The sequence below is a fragment of the Tupaia chinensis genome, unplaced genomic scaffold (genome assembly GCF_000334495.1).
Source record: "Tupaia chinensis unplaced genomic scaffold, TupChi_1.0 Scaffold000600_1, whole genome shotgun sequence".
Taxonomy (NCBI): Eukaryota; Metazoa; Chordata; class Mammalia; order Scandentia; family Tupaiidae; genus Tupaia; species Tupaia belangeri.
In genome coordinates this window covers 2,665,256-2,671,025 of record NW_006160117.1, presented here as the reverse complement: position 1 = coordinate 2,671,025, position 5,770 = coordinate 2,665,256, and positions in this window count along the sequence as shown.

Sequence of the window (5,770 nt, the reverse complement as noted above, 5' to 3'; positions counted from 1 at the left end):
GTGATTTCTAGTCATCTGATGGATGGTGTGTTTCTTCCTAAACTTGAAGTTCAATCTGAGCATTCAGGAGCGTGCAGAAAGAGGTGATCTGGAATCTCTTTGCCGTTCCATTTTGATCCCTTTGCACAGCAGATTCAGTAGCTATTGAGGAATATGTTAACCCTAATAGTATTTGGATGTTTGGCTATAGTTCCCTTAGATCTGTCTAGAAACACAGTGAATGGAGATTGAAGAACACAGAGATGAGATAAAAGAGAAAGAAAATGAAACACAGAAAGAAAAACAACAACAACCACAACCTAGAAACAGAGAAAAAAAGAAAAAGAAAAAAACACTAATTTTTTTTTTTAAAAAAGGCAAAAAATAGAAAATCATGTGGCATGCTTGCACGCCACATGAAATCACTAGTTCTCAGGAGCCATGAGGGTTTCTTCTTCTGAAGGTCAACCCCTTGCCTCTCCTGGATGGGAGGGGGAGAGAGGATTATTAATAAGATAAAGGTAAAGGAAGGGCTGAAAGCCGAGAAAAGACTTTACCTTAAAAAAATTTTAAAGGGAAAAATTAAGAAAAAATTAGAAAACAGAGACAGAGGCAGAAAGAGACAGAGATAGAGACAGAGACAGAGACAGAAAGAAAGCCTGAGGGACTCCCTGCCACTCGAGTTTGTGGGCTGGAGACTGAATTATCAGTAGAAAATCTTCATTTCTCTTTTTTCTCTGAAATCACTAGTTCTCAGGAGCTATGAAGGTGTCCTCTTCTAATCGACACCACCACCACTGACATTCTGGATCAAATAATACTCCGTCTTGGACATATGTGCATTGTAGAATTAAAAAAAAAAAAACTTGTTATACAGTGGAACCAGCAGTTGACATAATTGCTATGTCACTGGACTCCCATGTAGTTGACTGCAGTTCGAGTCCCAGACCCGGTGGCTTAAATTCATGCTGCACGCATGTGTGTGCATGACCAAGATCCTGAAAGGAGAATGGAGGAGAAGGGATTGTAGCATGGCCATCCCCCCCAGGGGTTGATTTCTTGCTTTCTGTCTTTCGGTCTCTCTCTGTCTTTCTGGCAAGTGCAGGCACCCAATAGCAAAAACCTCTCCTAAAAAATAGCACTTGTTATAGTGCATGCGCACTCGCCTAAGAGACACTCTGGTCCACTAGATGCCAGTAGCACTTCCTCTCTCCCACACACCTAAAAATGTTTCCAATCACTGACAAATGTCCAGGTAGGGACCAAAATGATCCTGTTTGAGAATCACTGGTTTAAATAAAACAAGACTACTTTGAGGTAATAGTTGTTGAAGCTGTGTGATTTCTTATACTATTCTCTCTACTTCAGTTTATTTATAATTTTTCCATAATAAAAAACTGAACAACATAAAATGAACTACCTTGGAACCCGCTCTGCTTCTGCTAGATTTAGTGTTTGAATTAAGGCTGTTGCTAAAGGTTACATAAGTCAATACTTGAGCCAATTAGTAATGATGCTAATGAATTCTGAAGGTCAACTTCTGAGATAATTTTGTGCAAAGGGAAATTGAGTGATTTTACATGCTCTACATCTTTATCATCAATATGCATGTATTAAGTATATTAATATATATATATTACGTTATTTATTTTTTTAATATATTTATGCATATACAACCCAAGTCTACAGAAATTTTCAGTGAAATACAGATAGTTCCTTTGTACATAAATAAAAGGTCATTGTCTTGATTTTACATTTGACAATGCAATTAGACAATTACATCATACCATACAATATAAGACAGCTGCATCCTAAGATGAACCAAAAATAAATCTGATAATCTGAACCCACTTGTGACATTATCTGTATTCTGATTTTGAACAAATGATCCCTGTAGACCTCAGCCTCCTGAGGACAAAAGAATTCTACATAATGAAACTAACATGTTCTTGCTAAAATGTGTAGCAAAACTTTTCCTTTTCTCCTTACACCTTTAAGAATGAAATGTAAGGTACCAGCAAATGGTGTAATGGTTAAGTTGCTGGACTCCTATGGAGTCGACCACGATTTGCATCCCAGACCAGGAACCTTAAAACTCTTGCCAGTCATGTGTACATGTGTGTCCAAAATCTTGAGAGGAGACTGGAGGAGAAGGGATTGTTGTGTGGCCATCTGCCCTGGTGTGTGTGTGTGTGTGTGTGTGATTTCTCATTGTCTCTCTACCTCTCCAGTGAACGCATGTAACCTAAAGCAAAAATCACTCTCAAAAAAGTAAATAAATAAATAAATAAATAATGAAATGCAACATTTTTAGAATAGTATCTAGATTCTAGATTCACTCATCTAAATGTCAAGCTAACACTTTAATTTATAATCTTATTTCCGGGGCATTACTATTACATATTTTTAAGTGTATAATTATAGAGCCAGCAGGTGGTGTGGTGGTTAAGGGTACTGGACTTCCACATGGCCAACTGTGGTTCAAGTCCTGGGACTGGTGGCTTGCTTTCTCACTTTCATTCTGTTTCTTTCTTGCTCATCCCTCTCTGATGAAATTATAATAAGTAAATAAAGTTAAATAAGACAAAAAATAGTTATGCAATGTATTATTTTTCTGTGGCAATTTTTATAAAGTAATTATTTAAATGTCCCAAATTTATAGCTTCTCTTTTTTATTTTGTAGTGTTTTTCACCCCTGTACCTACCTGTGGAGGACACTGCATATGGAAGCCATCTTGAGCTAGCCGCCATCTTGAGCTATCCACTATCTTGGAAACCATTAGGCTTCACTTCCTCACTATCCAGGGAAATAAGATCCTCTCCCTGTTCTTTTTAAATTTTAGAATCCTTGGTTAGATCTGAGGTAGCTATAGCCTCCTCCTGGGGTTGATCATTTTGCATGATCTGCTCTCCCTTAGCGACCATAACAGCAAGGGCTTCTATTAAGCTCTGAATGGATATTTCGTGCTGACTAAGCTTTTGTCCCATTATTACCCTTATTACTTGTCCCATTATTACCTGTACTTAAAATAAAACGTAAGTAAATACTTACCAGGACGTCTTCTCTTCGTCCTTCTATGTTTTTCGCTGGCCTTTCTCAGGACGAGTCTATGCTGTCCCCTTTTGGATGAGTCTATGCCGTCCTTTCTCAGGACGATTCCCTGCCATCCCCTTCTGTTTTCTGCTGGCTTTTCTCACTTGCTCTGCACTGGAGCCTTCCTCGGGAGCTCTTCACTGGATCCCTCATACCCAGGTCCCTGTTTGAGCGCCACATGTCCCGACCCAGGGGACAGTTGAATGGGTTCCCTGGGGGATGTCCCCTTTTGGATGAGTCTATGCCGTCCTTTCTCAGGACGATTCCCTGCCATCCCCTTCTGTTTTCTGCTGGCTTTTCTCACTTGCTCTGCACTGGAGCCTTCCTCGGGAGCTCTTCACTGGATCCCTCATACCCAGGTCCCTGTTTGAGCGCCACATGTCCCGACCCAGGGGACAGTTGAATGGGTTCCCTGGGGGAGGGAATGAGAGATGGGACAAACACACACACACATATACAAAGAGTGGAGACAATATGAGGTGCTGATCAAGTCTTCTTCCATTTATCGAGGAAAAATGGCGAGTTATATACAGCCTGGTGGGCACCGATTGGTTGCCCGAAATGCAAATGAGATAAAACAGCATGAACCAATCATTGGTGTGGGTGGATCTCTCCCGTTGCCTAGAAACCCAACTGCCCCTCAGGGAGAACAGTTAGTCACATGATTTCTGAGAAACGGTTTGCTCAGTGAGGAAGTGAAGCCTAATGGTTTCCAAGATGGTGGATAGCTCAAGATGGCGGATAGCTCAAGATGGCTTCCATATGCAGTGCCCTCCACACCTACCTGTACTGCTACTCAATAAGTAATTTCCATCAGTAACCTCTTTCTAATGACTTCCTCTTTACAATTTACTTTTATTATTCATGAACCCCCCTAGGTGACTATGAAATGGGATTCAGTCATCTGGCTTTGTGCTACTGCACTCCACTTCCCTCTACCAAATAGTAAGCAACATGACTAGAACCAAGGGACTAATGGCAAGACAACTTTCAGCTTATTTATATATTCTTCTAAGTCTGAAACTTGCCTTCACATAATGTGGAGGTATACATAGTGAGTTCCCACTGAAAAACTATAATACAGGGACCAGCAGATGGCGTAATCGTTATGTTGCTGGACTCCCATGTAGTTAACTGTGGTTCGAATCCTGGACATGGCGGCTTAAGACTCACACCAGGCAAGTGTGTGTGCATGCCTAAAATCCTGAGGGGAGACTGGAGGAGAAGGGATTGCAGTGTGGCCATCCCCCCTGGGGGGTGATTTCTCACTTTCTGTCTCTCTGTCTCTCTGCCTCTCTGGTGAGAGCATGTACCCTATACCAAAAACAAAACAAAACAAAACAAAACAAAAAACAGGAAGAAAACCCATAATACAGCTAAATAAGCCAAGAGATCTTCCATTTCCTTCAGCCTCAGAGCAAGTGGTGAAGTTTTAGAAATCAAGGAGATACTATTTGGAATCCAATCAAGGAATCTGATACTTTCCTTGAAGTTCTGTTCTCATCTGTTGGAAACATAATTGTCTGAGTCAGCTGAGTTTCAGGGAAAACCTGGTATTAGAAAAGCATCAGTTCAGTTGGAAAAAAATCATGTTCCATATTTGAGATGTTCATTATTCCAAATTTCCTCCTTGGTGAGAACACATATTTTTAGGCATAGAAAACAAGGGCAATCCAATAAAATTTATACTTCTTTAGTCAATTTATATAATTTAAATTTTATAAATGGTGCAATTACTATAAAGCAGAGAACATTTATAAAATATTATAATGATACTCAACAGCTATTGTGCAAACACAGGACTCATTCCCATTGTGTATACCTGCCTTTGTTAGAGGACAAAAGGAGATCCTTGAAAATATATGTATGTTCATATCTTCCAGGAAATATTATTATGCCTTTGTGCCTTCTTTTGTAATATTCACCTAAAATTTGAAATATCAAGTAAGGTTTGGGCTGCACACGTTTAATATATTTCTGTAATTTGGATAAAGAAGTTAAAACCATGTACACTTAAAAAGCCTAAATAATTCCTTACCTGCTTTGGTTTATTAACTATTCTAAATGACAAGGATGAAAAGTAACCATTGAGTTAAAAAATATCTTCTCAGTTTTCTCTCCTACTTACATTTCATATCAAAATTTAATAATCCTTTTAATATGAAAAGCACAGGAAATGCTCTTCTTATAAGTTGTTTAAAATAGCATCCTAACACATTTGTCCTTATTTAATTTTACTTCTTAGTGGTAATGTGCTTTATCATCAGGCAAAGGAGATTCACTTGTAATCAAGAAACTGAAGCATTACTTTGGAATGAAAGCCCCTTATTAAAGGAATTTTTAAGTGGCGGATTATTAACTGTCAAACTCTAAGAGCTACATAGGAATGCTTAAGGTTGCCTTAAAACAAACTGTTCCCATTTTAGATCTCACAATTGAAAGGAGGACTTCCAAACCCTTCACTCCAGGAATACAAGCATGTCGTGCCTACAATTTCGACCCTGGCAGTGATCGGTTGCTGCATGTTAACAAAGTGTGTCACTGGTTGCATACCTGGGGTGAAAATATGGTTGGCTTGGTGAGTCACTGAACCCCTGAGGACATTATTGCAAATAGAGGCAAAACGTCAAGACCTTTCTCAAAAATTAAATCAGTGAGCTTCCTAGTTATCCTACTGGCTTAAGCAGAGGGAGTAAA